The 18,342-nt window shown below is 41.3% G+C and overlaps 2 non-coding genes across 2 annotated transcripts; one reads left to right on the top strand and one right to left on the bottom strand.

Moving 5' to 3' along the window:
- Positions 1 to 1,455: 1,455 nt before the first annotated feature.
- TRNAI-UAU (transfer RNA isoleucine (anticodon UAU)) lies at positions 1,456 to 1,548 on the bottom strand. Its single transcript is given in 2 exon segments — positions 1,456 to 1,491; positions 1,511 to 1,548. It is a non-coding gene; the product is annotated as a tRNA-Ile (tRNA).
- A 379-nt stretch (positions 1,549 to 1,927) lies between these two features.
- Positions 1,928 to 2,009, top strand: TRNAS-UGA (transfer RNA serine (anticodon UGA)). The gene has a single exon. It is a non-coding gene; the product is annotated as a tRNA-Ser (tRNA).
- The last annotated feature ends 16,333 nt before the right edge of the window (positions 2,010 to 18,342 follow it).

Raw genomic sequence — 18,342 nt, 5'->3', positions numbered from 1 at the left:
ACCATCCCAAAGATTCGGAATCGAATTTGGTTCATTTGCCAGATGGAAAAATTAACGAGTTTAGTTAACGATACTGGTGACAATTTTCTAAAAGTCTGGACGCCTTGGCTGGCACAGACAGATATCCCGGGGATTGAGAGGTCCTCAATATGGCTCTGATAACAGTAGATGCGTTCTCCTTGGGAGGGACTTACAAGAGGTATTCTATACACCCAAGACCTCTTATAGCAGCATTATAATATAAGTAATGTGAGAGACGACTCAGCTTGCAAACATCTGTGATGCTTGGCACGGGACCACGTGTCGCATATACTGCTAACACACTCCCCCTACCTCACCCCCAACCTACCCCTTTCCCCTTCCCACCCCGCCTCGACCTCCCTTTTCCTTATATATATTTTTTTTTTGTGAGTATGTATTGTCTCCCCTTTTAAGTTGAGTTATAAGTGTCTGTTTGTCCATTTAAGTAGAGTCGGCTTGGACTATATGGTCCACACCAAAATACCCGGAAGACCGGGTCCCGAAGCACAGCAGGACCTCGTTGTTACTCACACAGTTGTTAAAATATTGTTTGCATACAAGACAAAAGTATTCTGTAATGTATTTTATGCTGTTTTGATTCAATAAAATTTAAGTTATAAAAAAAAGATCCACTCGCCTATAGCAATAAGATAATATATTAAATTGAAGACTGGTGAAATAGCATGGGGTTGTGCTACAGTGAGGATTAACACTTAAGAGGGATTTATACTGGTTTGGATTTAAAAACAAAACATAGAAAGCTTTTGTTCCACCACCGCCATTCAGGTGCAAATTGTGTTTGAAAAAATATTTCAGGCTTGATTGAAAGGTAGAATGTGGCTTTGCTAGGGTGAATTTTAACTCTTAATGGGGTTTTGTATTGAGTTTAGATTTGTTTATTAATCATTCTCAGGAGGTAGGTGGAGGAAATGTAATAACAACCGATTATGAGAGAGGTGACATGTGGTTTACATATGATGAGCAAGATACGAATGTGAGAGGTGAATAGTTGGGTTAAGAAGGGGCGATAGGCTGACCCTTACTTAGTACAGATTGACAGGATGCTCATTAAAGATTGCCTTTTTAGGATATATAAATCTGGAAATATAAGTATCCTCTAGACCCAAGTAATGAGTAGCATTGGCTCCACTGGTGTATTTTGGTTTGAAAAAAGGAAGAATGTGCTTGGACAGCTCTCATTTTTTTATTTTTTTAAATCATACATCATCAATTACCAATATCTTCTTGCCCACATTGAGACACCTATTGAATTTGACTGCTTTACATGCGCTCCAATGTAAGCCAAATAGGAATATGAGGAAATGTTGTTTTTAATGTAAAAGATTACATTTTACAATTTACATCCATAGGCCTTTTATTTAACATTGTATACATTCAATCAATGCTATTGGTTGAACGAACAAAAAAAGGGTTTGCTTCAGGTGAGGCTTGAACTCACTACCTCGGCATAGCTTAGCATATACTGACATATAAGTACCGTGCGCTAACCGATTACGCCACTGGAGCATGTTCCTATAATGATCCATCTTCTTCTTGCCCCAATTGCCCTCCAACTCTGCTCTTTTAATCTCTGACATCCAAGTTAGATCATTTTCCCATTACTCCTTTTAACCCCTTTTCTTTTTTTCTGCCTGAGATCTGTTTCATACTGTACATTGATTGTGGTTAACAAAAAGTATTTCTCGTCATTGTTCAAAAACCCAATAGAAGCAACATTTTATAAAGATAATGTTGTTTAAACAATGTGTACAAACAAGTCATGTATTTCTCTTTATGAAAATGTTCTCATGGTTATTTAATTCATATTGGTCATCATTCATTAGTGAGTGTTACCCATATCCGCTCAAGAGCTATCTGTGTGACTGTATTCAGTACTACCAGCTATGTAGTCATGGCCGAGTGGTTAAGGCGATGGACTTGAAATCTATTGGGGTTTCCCCGTGCAGGTTCAAATCCTGCTGACTACGTTGACTTTTTCAGTGGTAACGTGTTATTATAAACTGCACTGCACTGCACTTTGTTTGTATCTGCTTGGCAAAGCAATCTTTACTTACTGGAATATGAGGAACACTAAAGAAGAAAACACTCTGAATTCTTCAAACATTATCCAAGTTATACATTTTAGGGTGCTGCTGGCTGTAAAACATTTAATAAAGAACTCCATTTCAATAAATGCATTGTCTTCTATTGATAAGTATCTCTATGCTGCAACATAGTGCTAAGAGGTCATTTGTGTGCAATACTTTGCACAACATAAAATAGAGGAGAAACGGCTTACCCCTACAGAAATAACTTAAGGTGACAAAGGATAATGAGCACTTTAGTGTGAGAGTGAGGGAATTCTTCCACTTTATAATTACAGATAATATTTGAATTCTTCTTAAGGACTGTGCTAAGTACTGCATGTATTGAGATGTGTACATTCTTTACAGTCTGCCAAAACTATATTGTTTAAATATAATGGGAATAATCAATGTTATAGTTCAACTGCTTATCACACTTCAGCACAAATAGCTTTTTGTTATGAAAAAGCATTTGTAATGTTTTATTGTTATCATTCACAAAAGCTAAGCAGGGTTTTCTATACCTGTTGAAGAAATAAACAACTTAGCTTGAATTTTACTGAAAAATGGTCATTAATGTACTGTAATAATTGTACTGTAACTTCCTGAAGTTTATAGAAAATTAAGAAATTAATCAAATGTAAACTTTAAGGACTCTTTTGTGAAACAGAATGATTCTCTTTAAGAACAAATGTGCTTTGTACTTTGATATTAAATTCAGAGACAGAACTGTCAGGAATCGGCGTTCTCCACGCTCTACCCACAAATCACCCCCTTCCCGCAGGGAGTCCCTGGACACACAAAACAAACCTGCCTTACCGGCCTCCACGGCTCCTCGCCCCTGCCGCCGTCGCGGGATCACTCCCCTCGGCGATTCCTCTGCTCAGTGCCTGGCGCGCCCACGCCCCCCTGCACGCCCCCCTGCACGCACACCTGCACGCACACCTGCACCATCCACTTGCTCGGTACACATGCGCACACGAGTTACGGAGCACGCTCAGTCTGCACACTCTTCTTCCCGTCCCCCGGACCTCAGGCTCCGCCCCTGCACACTGCACGGCATACTCAGGTTACCAACAAGACTCACCTGGCCTGTTATGCCTGCACAAATCTGCAGTGTCTCCCGTTAGCTCTTCCTGTCCCGCCTCCGTTCCTAATTGGACCTTCCTGCTTTATCTAGCTCCTCTCTGCTCTCAGTCTAATTCTACGTAGAATTAATAAAATTGTATTATTTTCCGATATCCGCAGTGATTCTGGTCAACCTGACAGATTTTTAGTAATACAGTATACTGCAAGACCATGTGTTGTCTACCCTTTACTACAGTATACAGTACTGTATGAATGACAATAGAGTGCTGTACTGTATACTTTATAAGGGGAATCCTTCTGATCAACTCTCTTTGATCAATACTGATAAATACAGTATCATATTTATACCCCTTTAGCACTTGTCGTTCCATCCTATGCACCCATTTACTGTACAATGGTGATTGCGGTCGTATTCACGTACTTTATGTGAGATAAATTAACCAGTTCTTTTATTGCTGAAGTCGCCACAAAAAACTTTTATTTACAAATACAATACAATACAATGGTGAAACATTTCAAGTTAACAGCAATTCAAAACCTCAACACACTAATACACCCAGCTCCTCCCGTCAGTAACGCAGCTCAGGCCCCAGCGTGACTATGTGTAATACTAATACACCTACGTAGAATTGACCAGAATCACTGCGGATATCGGAAAATAATTCAATTTTATTAATTCTATGTAGAATTAATAAAATTTTATTATTTTCCGATATCCTCAGTGATTCTGGTCAACCTGACAGATTTGTAGTAATACAGTATACTGCAAGACCATGTGTTGTCTACCCTTTACTACAGTATACTGTATGAATGACAATAGAGTGCTGTATACTTTATAAGGGGAATTCTTCTGATCAACTCTCTTTGATCAACACTGATAAATATCATATTTATACCCCTTTAGCACCTGTCGTTCCATCCTATGCACCCATTTACAATGGTGATTGCGGTCGTATTCACGTACTTTATGTGAGATAAATTAACCAGTTATTTTATTGCTGAAGTCGCCACAAAAAACTTTTATTTACAAATACAGTACAATACAATGGTGAAACATTTCAAGTTAACAGCAATTCAAAACCTCAACACACAATAATACATACTGTACAGTACTGTATGATTATTTATTTATAATACAGTATACAGCTCTGTACTGTATATGCAGTATACAGTATACTGTACTATATTTGGGCCTTGTCTTTGGGGGTTTATTCATGCAATTATTAGGGTGACCTGCCGTTGGAAATACTGACACAGTACAATCCTACAGCTACACCAACCCACCCCCTCCCTTAGAGTTTTTAATCCCTCCCTGGCCAAGCATCAATCGTCTGGCTAATCCAATCCAAGCCATTGTTTTGTTAATCTGGCCCTGGGCTGGCTACGGTAACAAGATTCAGCAGGAGGCCAGCCAGAGTACTGTATCATCCCACCATCCACCTTCCTTAGAGGGAGGCCTGCCTGCTTTGGAAAAATCCCCTCTCGAATTTGAAATGTAAATCTGATGTGCATCCGTTTGCTTACAGTAACTGTTCTGTTCAGAACAGCCACTGCTTCTAAATTACTGAAAATATACAGGATAAATATACAGTAATGTGAAATAATCCGTTCTGTGGGTCTGAGAGGGTTGAAAGTCACCAGGTCCTCATACAGTACAGTACATTCTCGAATACCTTTAGAATAAAAATACAGTATATATAAATATACAGTATAAATATAGCACAGTATACTGTAATGTTAAATAACCCATCCTGTTCTTTTTCCCTTCATACTGTAACAGTATCCTCATTGTGTCTGCGGTACAGTAGTTCATTGAGAGAGGAGAGGTTTTGTGTACATCATTACTGCTGTTTATATACTGTACATTTGACTGCACAAGCAGATTTGACAGAACACAAGGCCCCCCTTCCCCTTGGGCACCCTTTTTCCTGGAACGACAAGAAAACAAAAACTTTGTTCAGTTACTGTACTGTACTGTATGTGCGTACTGTATTATGGTAGAACTACTGTACAGTAGGTGGCTGGTGCAGCTTTCTCTGGAAAGAAAAAAATGGAGCAGTTAGTAGGCAGTTACTGTAGTACTGTCAAACTAGTCTACTGAACTGTATACTGGAACTACTGTATACTCTGACTATTGGGAAAGAAAAAATCTGTGCCATACTTACCTGTATCATACTGTACTTACTGTACAATACTACAGCACTGTACTACTTTCCTGATGCTTGCCCATTGCGCGCGATGACAATGGGCAACACAGTGGCAATATGGTCTATATATTTATTGCATCGTTCCACGGTGAGTACATCGTTCCAAAAACTCATTATGGCTTTATACAACTCGTCCTTCTTGGAGGGTTTCGCCACTTTACGGATGTGGTCCTTCAGCTGATGCCAGACCATTTCGATCGGATTGAAGTCTGGCGATCTGTGATTGGAAAGAAAGGACAATTAGTTTAAGAGATACAGTACACAGTAAAAACAGTGGGGAACATAAATGGGACACGGTCTACTGCACTTACTCCGCTGGCGTCTTCACCCAGTTGATGCCGCGCTCAAGGATATGCGCCGTCGACGCGGTGTGCTTGGGATCATTGTCCTGGTAAAAGCGATGACCATTGGGAAAGTCTTGTGTGATGTATCGCACTATCACGGGCACAATGTTGTCTTGGAAGAAATCTTTATTCATGATTCCTATAGCAAGAAAAGAAAAGTGCTCAATAGTACAGTACAGTGCATACGGTAAGGCAACACTAGTCAAGTACAGTGCATTAGGCGGCATTATATTTGAGAAATTGTACCTTCAAAGACGACAATGCATCCCGGTCCACGCCTAGAGATGGCACCCCACACATGCAGCTTCACAGGGTGTTTTGGCCGCGGCTTCAAAGTTATGCGGCCTTTTTTGTGGAACGCAAATCTTGCAAATCTCTCCAGCGACACAGTAGACTCATCAGTGAAGATGCAATCCTGGAAAGTCTCACCGCTGTCGATCCATGCCTGGGCCTGGAGCACTCTTTTGATTTTGTTTGCGTCCCGTATCATGGGGTACGCTCTGTAATGACAATGAATAAAAAATGTTAGCGTCACAGCGCAGTACAGTTTGCAAAACAACACTTTTACTTTACAGTACCTCCTGTACTGTCCAGTACTAACCTCACACGTCCATATTTCCATCCAATTCTGCGTCTCATCTTCTTTATGCTGCTCTCGGATACAGTCAGATTATGGTTTTCCTGCAGAGTGTTTTTAACCCTTAATGCGCTCCTCTCATCATTCTCCTCACTTATTCTGTCCACCAGAAGAGTAGTCTCCCTACAATGTAAAGAAATTATATTGTGTTATTAATATGCAGCAATATAAAATGTATACTGTATACTGTACATGTAATGTTGTAATATACAGTAAATATAAATATACAAAAAATGTATACTGCTGTACTATAAATATAAATAGACAAAATATACAGTATACAGTACTGTTGTAATATAAATATACTATATAAATATACTGTTGTTATATCATAATAAATACACATCATATACTGTATATTCCGTTGTAAGATGAATTGCAATATACCAAAAGTGTATACTGCTGCACAAAAAATATAAATTGACCACACATACACTATATACTGTTGTAATATAATAAATATACTATATAAATACGGTATACTGTTGTTATATCATAATAAATACACATCATATACTGTATATTCCGTTGTAAGATGAATTGCAATATACCAAAAGTGTATACTGCTGCACAAAAAATATAAATTGACCACACATACACTATATACTGTTGTAATATAATAAATATACTATATAAATACGGTTTACTGTTGTTATATCATAATAAATACACATCATATACTGTATATTCCGTTGTAAGATGAATTGCAATATACCAAAAGTGTATACTGCTGCACAAAAAATATAAATTGACCACACATACACTATATACTGTTGTAATATAATAAATATACTATATAAATACGGTATACTGTTGTTATATCATAATAAATACACATCATATACTGTATATTCCGTTGTAAGATGAATTGCAATATACCAAAAGTGTATACTGCTGCACAAAAAATATAAATTGACCACACATACAGTACACTACAGTATATACTGTTGTAATATAAATATACTATATAAATACGGTATACTGTAGATGTACACTACAGTTTTCTATATTTTTTTTGTTTAAGTTTTATAAATACAGTATACTTACGCATTTGTTATCTTTGGTGCCTTTTTGCGGTCTCTGTTTTTTCCTTGTGCATGATAGCACACGGTGCTTGATGGCACAACGAGGCCAGAAGCAGTTAACCAGCGCTGGATATCTGCAATTCGTTTTCCGCTCGTGTACATCTCCTTCATTCTCATGCTGAGATCCTTTGAAATCTTCTTAACAGGCATTGCTGCGAGTACTGTAGAAAGAAATACAAACACAAGAATGTGTATTCGATGTTTAGTCGATGTGTATTCAATGTGCAGTGAATCCACAAAATGGATGGTGTATTTATATGTTAATGACTCACATTACAGACCACCCACTTTCAACACCTGTACCTGGCCGCCATGCATAAAAGGTTGTACACGTTGCATAGCCCACCACTTGCTGATCTTTATCTGAGCCATTGTCCAGATACTGCATTGTGCCTCCCGCTTACATGGAGCATCCCCGGTTCTATGGACGAAAGAACCATCTCACCTCTGCTGTGCCTGCCACACTGAAAAAGACAAAGGCAGTTACCGTTTCCAAGCCAAAGGCAAAGCGACAGGCTAAGGCCAACAAAGAAAACCTTCTGCTGACCCCAAAGGCTAAGGGTTTTAAAACACGTCAGCCTTATTATGTGAAGAAGAAATACGGTACTGTGCTCGGTACGCAAGACGAATGGCAGCCAACTCACCGAATCCGCAGACCACTTGCTCCCATAAGCTTCGACGACTCTGCTGTAGCTGTCCCGGAAATCTTCAGCCCGGCTTCTCCACCCCCATCTTCTCCGGTTCCATCTGAAGATGCTGCTGCCTCTGAAATCCACGGGTCACTGTCTCCTTTGCTCTTGGACGACTCTGCTTCTCTCCCGGAAATCCAGCGGTCACCTTCTCCATCCCTCTTCGACGACGCTGCAGCTTCTCCTGTACCGGGCATCCCCAGGTCACCTCTTCCACTCTCCATCGATGCCGCTTCTCTCCAGAGAACACCCATCCCCCCAGATCTCCAGATGCCATGCACAAGCAGCTCGTTAGACCGGATCCTGAATGGGCTAAGTGTGGATCTCCCCGGGAATTCTAGTGTGCTGGCAAAGCTAGATCTGCTTCTGGAGTCGGTGCTACATATGGAGCAACGGATGCTACAAATGGAGCAACGGCTGGATCAACGGATGCTACATATGGAGCAACAGATGGATCAACGGATGGACAAGATAGAGGCGGACATAGCGGGCATACATTATTTGCTCGGTGTTAATGCCCCTGTTTCCCCGACGCTGGAGCAGGGGGGTGACATGGATGTGATGCATGGTACCTTCGACCCCCTTCCATCACCAAGCACACCCTCTCCACCAGAAGATGCAGTGTACTATGCATTGAGGAGGACATGACAACCCCGTCAAGACCACGCCAGGAGACAACCCGGCGACCACTACCGGAGGAAAGCTTCCTCCCAGACACCCTACCATTGCCCATCGCCTCAAGTACACCCGCTCCCAAAAGACCTCCTACACCCGCTCGCATACAAACAGAGCCCGACATCTCCCTGTGCGATCTGCCACCGGCGCTGAGGGAGAAGTATAGGGTGAGGAGTGCTGGTATACCACACAAGTATGCCTTGATCATATTTAAACACCATGTTCCCTACACATTGTACTGCGAGTGGGTGTTCAAAGTGAAATTTGATGGGAATCGCCAAAAAAAGGCCCTTCCTTCTAATTTAAGGAAAAAGATTGTGGAAGAAATGCAGCGCTATTACCCTGTTACAGATCCTGTAATGAGAGGCGTTAGAGACTGCATTAATGGCGTTTTGCGCCATGCAAGGAATCGGCCATGGATGGAAAATGGGGAGGACTTTCAGTGAGACCATACTGTAATATTGTGCTGTACTGTACAGTACATGTTTTACCCTATAGTACCTGCTGTACTTAAACAAAGGATACTGTATGTTGTTGTGTGTTGCACGGTTTTTGTACTGTATTTGTAAATAAAAGTTTATTGTGGCGACTTCAGCAATAAAAGAACTGCTTAATTTATCTCACACTCAGTACTACAAACTGCTTTTTGCTGCCAGACTGCAAACCCGCAAGACCAGCAACATTGTAACAAAAGAGCAATGAGCGCACAATTGGCGTGGGAAATTCTGTTCTAAGGCCCCTAGAAATAATATTCTTTATTTTATTTATAAACTCACATTTATAAACCCCGTCACCCACCCCCGCTACACACAATAAAAAATAATCACACACAGCATCCCCGCAATAAATAAATAAATAAATACAAATAAATACATTTGAAATACATTTTTATTTATAGTGTAGATGTGCAGGGGGTCTCGGGAGCTGAACCGCACTGGTTTCAGGTCGGGGGACCTCCTGCCCCCGAGATACAGGCCCCTTTAGGGGGTGCCGGTATCCCTCTGCGTTAAAAGGCCCCGATCACGTGACCGCGGCCTGTTAAACCAAGCAGAGCAGAGGGATACCGGCACCCCCTAAAGGGGCCTGTATCTCGGGGGGCACGGGGTCCCCAGACCTGAAACCTGTGCGCTTCTGCTCTGGAGACCCTCTACACATCTACACTGTGAATAAAACACATACATCATTAAAGAATCATTCTTTAGCTTAGCGGCTATGCGCTATGGTAAAGAAGCAGCATTTCTGTATTTTTAATAATATTGTACAGTGAGCAGGGGGTTCCCTGAGACAGAAATCTAATCTCAGGGGACCCCCTGCTCCTGCACAATATTATTAAAAGTTCAGAAATGATGCTTCATTAGCATAGCGTATAGCCGCTAAGGTAATGAAGGGGTTAAGGCATAATAACCAATAAATACATTCAATACACTACCCACTACCCATGGCAACCTCCGCTGCTGTACAGTAAAACAGAGAAAAAAATGAACACTTTCAAAGTAATGTCCCCTAACACCTTAATCACCATAGCGGTTATTAACCGCTACAGTCATGAAGGGGTTAACCCACCCTCACCCACCACTCGGGACGCCTACTGTACATACCCTCCCACTCTAACCCCCCACCCCGTGAGGCCTAACGCTAGTCCCCGGTGGGCTGGCAGGGCACCTGGACAGACCTACAGTTTACCAGCAGCATTCCACAGGTTCTGGAGGCCTGCTGGTGGATCCTGCCAGCACCATAGCCCTCAGGTGGTCTCCTTGGGTCACTGTGGAACACAATTGGGTCCCCACGGTAGGCCCAAGGATGTCTGGGAGCCCCGGGTCAAACCCACAGGTGTCTGCGGGGCCTTGGGTGGTTCCCATGAGGGTCTGGGGAACTCACGGGTGCTCACTACGGGTCCGCGGTGCCCCCACAGAAGTGGGACCACACATCATCATCCCCGCACCTACGGGTCGGAGGTGCCCCCACAGAAGTGGGACCACACATCGTCATACACGCAGACTACGGGTCGGAGGTGCCCCCACAGAAGTGGGACCACACATCGTCATGCCCGCATGTGTCACCCGTGGAACCACCAGCCTGCTACCCTTTAGGATTCCCCGCAGGTGGTTTCCAGAGGTCCCACGCAAAACCACGGAAGTAACCCTCAATGTAAAAAAAATAAACCTGGCCTATACATTCAATACATACACCCTCCCCCCCAACACCTACAGTACAATAATGTGCAAAATAACTATTATCCAGATATGGATAATAGATTAATTGCCCATTATTAAAAACATTAACTAGCATATACAAATAAATAAAGTACTACTGACCTCATCAATACGGAGTGTCCGACGCCAGCGCCTTCCTTCTCTTGCCCACACAAAACATAGCCAAAACAAAGCCAATACATTGCAATTACATTCAGATATCAATTAACCCCTTAAACACCTTATCGGATAATAACCGCAAAGGTAATTAAGGGGTTAAGCCACACAGGCACGATACCCACCCTTCACCCATGAATTTGTACTGTGGCTTCATCATGCAACTATATATATATACTGTATATATATATACAGAGAGACAGAGAGAAAGAGAGAGAGAGAGATATATATACAGTATATATATATATATATATAGTATATATTTATATATATATATATATATATATATATATATATATATATATATATATATATATATATATATATATATATATATATATATATATATATATATACACACACGTTATATACACACCCATGATAAACCAATATACAGTACAAATAAATGTAGAAGGTTTATCAAAAGCATACTGCCCTACAACCAAACACTTCTCCATACAGACACTACATTAAAATCAATTTCCTTTAAAAATCCTAACTGATCTCACAATCTACTGTACTGTATATGATCACAAACCAATGAAAAAACTCACATTCCAATATGCATAAAATCTATGCACCATATACATTCTGCAAATTAATCAAACGTAAACAAAAATCAATTAGCAATCATTATTTACATCCCTAAACATTTCACACTCAATCACGAACAATGAAACCATTAACAGATTCACGCCTAGAGCAGAACAATTAAGCCTTTGAAAAAATATAAGTACCGACAAAAATACAACCTTTACAACCAAGGCTATCTATCCCTGACCTTCCTCAAACACACAATACAATACCAAGGAATACATCTATCTAATTTTAAAATACTTTAAACTCACAAAATAATTAAAAACACATCTAATCCAGCTTTTAAAACATCATCATTTCTTACCCTGAATGTATACTGTACAGTATATCTCTCTAGACATATATATTGTACATACTGTACATACATACAGTGGCAAGAAATGATATACCACAAAAAAAAAAAATACACATGTTAAAAAACCTTTTGAGAAAATTAACAAGTTAAATAAAATACATTTCTTTACTGTAGTTCACTTACCATTACTTGCCCCCACCGATTCCCGTTGCACAGCTTACTCATGAACCAATCCACGATCAGGAACCCATAAAATAATAAACCATTCAAAATAATAAACATTAAACTAAAAATCCAAATCAATCCAGGATCAAAAGGATGTGACGTCAATGAAAACCTGTCACGTGGTACGGTAGCCAATCAGAGCGTGGGAACTTTATCCTTATTGACGTCACATCCTTTCTCCCCCAAGCCCCTGACACATGGTATACCAGAGCCAATCAGAGTAGGGATAAAGTTCCCACGCTCTGATTGGCTACTATACCATGTGAGGGCAGCCATGTGCCTTTTCATGACGTCATCTTAAAGGCAATTGAAGCAAAGCCATTCTGATTGGCTGTGCTTTCATTCCCTTTAAGTGACGTCATCATTTTTTTTTTATCGGCCAAAACACATGGTTTTCACGGTCCAATCAGGACCGTGGGAACCATGACGCAAAATGTGACGTCATAGGCCTTTAAAAGCCTATGTCGTCTCATTTTGCAGCCAGGCGCCGCGGAGGAAGGACCTCCGGAGAAGAAAAAAGACAAGGGCGTGGCCGATGATGGAAAGAAGACCACGCCCTGCCCCGCCCGGAAGGAGATAGAAGAAAGAAGAATACAGATGAAGATGGATTACAAGTAGAAGACCCGTGGATTAATTTGGATTTTTAGATTAATGTTTATTATTTTGAATGGTTTATTATTTTATGGGTTCCTGATCGTGGATTGGTTCGTGAGTAAGCTGCGCAACGGGAGTCGGTGGGGGCAAGTAATGGTAAGTGAACTACAGTAAAGAAATGTATTTTATTTAACTTGTTAATTTTTTCAAAAGGTTTTTTAACATGTGTATTTTTTTTTTTGTGGTATATCATTTCTTGCCACTGTATGTATGTACAGTATGTATGTACAATATATATGTCTAGAGAGATATACTGTACAGTATACATTCAGGGTAAGAAATGATGATGTTTTAAAAGCTGGATTAGATGTGTTTTTAATTATTTTGTGAGTTTAAAGTATTTTAAAATTAGATAGATGTATTCCTTGGTATTGTATTGTGTGTTTGAGGAAGGTCAGGGATACTGTAGATAGCCTTGGTTGTAAAGGTTGTATTTTTGTCGGTACTTATATTTTTTCAAAGGCTTAATTGTTCTGCTCTAGGCGTGAATCTGTTAATGGTTTCATTGTTCGTGATTGAGTGTGAAATGTTTAGGGATGTAAATAATGATTGCTAATTGATTTTTGTTTACGTTTGATTAATTTGCAGAATGTATATGGTGCATAGATTTTATGCATATTGGAATGTGAGTTTTTTCATTGGTTTGTGATCATATACAGTACAGTAGATTGTGAGATCAGTTAGGATTTTTAAAGGAAATTGATTTTAATGTAGTGTCTGTATGGAGAAGTGTTTGGTTGTAGGGCAGTATGCTTTTGATAACCCTTCTACATTTATTTGTACTGTATATTGGTTTATCATGGGTGTGTATATAACGTGTGTGTATATATACTGTATATATATCTCTCTCTCTCTCTTTCTCTCTGTCTCTCTATATATATATATATATATACAGTATATATATATAGTTGCATGATGAAGCCACAGTACAAATTCATGGGTGAAGGGTGGGTATCGTGCCTGTGTGGCTTAACCCCTTAATTACCTTTGCGGTTATTATCCGATAAGGTGTTTAAGGGGTTAATTGATATCTGAATGTAATTGCAATGTATTGGCTTGGTTTTGGCTATGTTTTGTGTGGGCAAGAGAAGGAAGGCGCTGGCGTCGGACACTTCGTATTGATGAGGTCAGTAGTACTTTATTTATTTGTATATGCTAGTTAATGTTTTTAATAATGGGCAATTAATCTATTATCCATATCTGGATAATAGTTATTTTGCACATTATTGTACTGTAGGTGTTGGGGGGGGAGGGTGTATGTATTGAATGTATAGGCCAGGTTTATTTTTTTTACATTCAGGGTTAATTCCGTGGTTTTGCGTGGGACCTCTGGAGACCACCCGCGGGGAATCCTTGGGTATCCTAAAGGGTATCAGGCTGGTGGTTCCACGGGTGACACATGCGGGGATGATGATGTGTGGTCCCACTTCTGTGGGGGCACCGCGGACCCGTAGTCTGCGGGCATGACGATGTGTGGTCCCACTTCTGTGGGGGCACCTCCGACCCGTAGGTGCGGGGATGATGATGTGTGGTCCCACTTCTGTGGGGGCACCGCGGACCCGTAGTGAGCACCCGTGAGTTCCCCAGACCCCCATGGGAACCACCCGAGGCCCCGCAGACACCTGTGGGTTTGACCCGGGGCTCCCAGACATCCTTGGGCCTACCGTGGGGACCCAATTGTGTTCCACAGTGACCCAAGGAGACCACCTGAGGGCTATGGTGCTGGCAGGATCCACCAGCAGGCCTCCAGAACCTGTGGAATGCTGCTGGTAAACTGTAGGTCTGTCCAGGTGCCCTGCCAGCCCACCGGGGACTAGCGTGGGGCTGCGTTATGGACCCTGAATGTAAAAGAATAAATCTTGTATTTATGGGGGGGGGCACAGGGGGTGGGTAATGTATTTAATAAATAGAATGCTGTTTATTGTGGGGCTGTGCATTGTTTTTATTGCGGGGACTGGGGGTGGGGGGTGGGGGGTTCCCCAACGGTATGTGGGTAGGCCTCCCTTGTGGGTAGTTAGTGGGTGAGGGTTGAGGGTGGTTAGGCCTCATGGGGTGGGGGGTTAGAGTGGGAGGGTATGTACAGTAGGCGTCCCGAGTGGTGGGTGAGGGTGGGTTAACCCCTTCATGACTGTAGCGGTTAATAACCGCTATGGTGATTAAGGGGTTAGGGGACATTACTTTGAAAGTGTTCATTTTTTTCTCTGTTTTACTGTACAGCAGCGGAGGTTGCCATGGGTAGTGGGTAGTGTATTGAATGTATTTATTGGTTATTATGCCTTAACCCCTTCATTACCTTAGCGGCTATACGCTATGCTAATGAAGCATCATTTCTGAACTTTTAATAATATTGTGCAGGAGCAGGGGGTCCCCTGAGATTAGATTTCTGTCTCAGGGAACCCCCTGCTCACTGTACAATATTATTAAAAATACAGAAATGCTGCTTCTTTACCATAGCGCATAGCCGCTAAGCTAAAGAATGATTCTTTAATGATGTGTGTGTTTTATTCACAATGTAGATGTGCAGGGGGTTTCCAGAGCTGAAGCGCACAGGTTTCAGGTCTGGGGATCCCGTGCCCCCCGAGATACAGGCCCCTTTAGGGGGTGTCGGTATCCCTCTGCTCTGCTTGGTTTACAGGCCGCGATCACGTGATCGGGGCCTTTAACGCAGAGCACTCAGCACTCAGAAACACAGGCCAGGCAGATTTAACACACACACACAATAGGGGGAGGTTTTTTTACATAGATTGCAGTGAAGCTTAACGCACACACACAATAGGGGGATAGGGGGAGGGGTTTTTACATAGATTAGAGAGAAGGCAGGGCGTTTTAAAAGCGAGAATAGGGGGAGGGAGTTTTACATAGATTAGAGAGAAGGCAGGGAGTTTTAACACAGACGTGAAAAATATGTATTGAATGTATTAATTGTTTATTATGCCTTAACCCCTTCATTGCCTTAGCGGCTATCCGCTATGGTAATGACGCAGCATTTTCTGTATTTTTAATAATATTGATCAGGAGCAGGGGGGGTCCATGAGCATTAATTTCTGGCTCAGGGAACCCCCTGCTCACTGTACAATATTATTAAAATACACAAATGATGCTTCTTTACCATAGCGCATAGACGCTAAGGTAAAGAACGAGTGTTAATTAATACTGTATATTGTATGTGTTTTATTGATACTGTACATGTGCAGAGGGTCTCCAGAGCAGAAGCGCACAGGTTTCAGGTCTGGGGACCCCGTGCCCCCCGAGATACAGGCCCCTTTAAGGGGTGCCGGTATCCCTCTGCTCTGCTTGGTTTACAGGCCGTGATCACGTGATCGGGGCCTTTAAACGCAGAGGGATACCGGCACCCCCTAAAGGGGCCTGTATCTCGGGGGGCACGGGGTCCCCAGACCTAAAACCAACGCGATTCAGCTCCAGAGACCCCCTGCACATCTACACTATCAATAAAAATGTATTTCAAATGTATTTATTGTCATTTATTTATTTATATTTATTTATTTATTTTTTGGCGGCTGCTGTGTGTGTGTGTATTTTTTTATTGTGGGTAGCGGGAGGGTGGGTGAATGGGGTATTAGCCCCAACGATGGTTGGGGAGGGCTTGCGGGGGGGGGTAGCGGGAGGGCTTAACCCCTTCATGACCGTAGCAGTATTAACTGCTACGGTCGTGAAGGGGTTAAGTGCACCCGCAACCCCCCCCCTCCCGCAAGTCCTAAACTCACACCAAGGGCCAAATACCCCCCTCACCCATCCCCACTACACACAATAAAGCGGGCACGGTGGGTTAACCCCTTCATTGCCTTAGCGGCTATCCGCTATGGTAATGACGCAGCATTTTCCATATTTTTAATAATATTGATCAGGAGCAGGGGGGGGGCCCTGAGCATTAATTTCTGGCTCAGGGAACCCCCTGCTCACTGTACAATATTATTAAAATACACAAATGATGCTTCTTTATCATAGCGCATAGACGCTAAGGTAAAGAACGAGTGTTTATTTATACTGTATATTGTATGTGTTTTATTGATACTGTACATGTGCAGAGGGTCTCCAGAGCAGAAGCGCACAGGTTTCAGGTCTGGGGACCCCGTGCCCCCCGAGATACAGGCCCCTTTAGGGGGTGCCGGTATCCCTCTGCTCTGCTTGGTTTACAGGCCGCGGTCACGTGATCGGGGCCTTTAAACGCAGAGGGATACCGGCACCCCCTAAAGGGGCCTGTATCTCGGGGGGCACGGGGTCCCCAGACCTAAAACCAACGCGATTCAGCTCCGGAGACCCCCTGCACATCTACACTATCAATAAAAATGTATTTCAAATAATTTTTATTGTGCCGATGTTTGCGCAGAGAGAGAGCAGCGGATCCCTCTCTGCTGCAAACACATCACGCCCCCGCCGCCCATACAGTAGTATAATTTATGTATATGCATACAGTATACAGTACTGTATGTGTACAGTACTGTATGTTAGGGCTTATAGGGGTTGTTGTTATACAGTATATATATATATACAGTATATATACTGCATTACAATTCATTATAGGGGACGGCTTCACAGAGAACAGCTCGCAAGCGCCACCATGTGTATTTTCACGGCATTGCAGTATTTCAGCAAGCCGGAATAAAAAGCTTACATCCCTGCCGGAAAAGAACGCAATGCACTCTGGCAGAAAACTATCAGAAACCTGAATACACCCGAGTATACCGGAATTCGCGGGACTAGCCGTGCTCGAATAAAGTGTGTCGCCAGTGTATAAATGTATATAAATCACCAATTAACATGGTTAACATGGTTAATAATATAAATGATTAGGATATAGTATATATAGTTAATTAATTAATTAATGGTTTATAATATAATATAATTAATTAATTCTGATATATTCTATATACTTTATATACTTTCTATATCCATAGTAGGGTTCCAGAATATTAAGCGCAGACGCCATAATATAGATTTGATATATATTAGCTATGTAATAGTTGTATATATATAATGAAGTATACACAAGTAAGGGCATATTATTGATACATAAACTGTATATGTTAACATTTATTTCACATAGATGGTTATATGTATTTTTAGGAATATGGTTATGTGTATATGTATGTATAGGTGTTTACGCACAGATATGTATGTATTTGTATATGTGTGTGCGTGTATATGGACATGTGTATATGTATATATGTATATATATAGGTACAAGGAAAAGTTTATTCGGATACGTATATAGATATATAGATATATATATATATATATATATATATATACATATATATATATATATATATATATATATATATATATATATATATGTGGATGTATATGTATTTATATATGCACATATAGGTTATATGCCCACAGTAGCAAA

This window comes from Ascaphus truei, assembly GCF_040206685.1.
Source record: "Ascaphus truei isolate aAscTru1 chromosome 12 unlocalized genomic scaffold, aAscTru1.hap1 SUPER_12_unloc_1, whole genome shotgun sequence".
In the NCBI taxonomy this organism is placed as follows: domain Eukaryota; kingdom Metazoa; phylum Chordata; class Amphibia; order Anura; family Ascaphidae; genus Ascaphus; species Ascaphus truei.
Note: the sequence above shows the minus strand (reverse complement) of the source record. Positions and strands in the feature narration are given on the sequence as shown.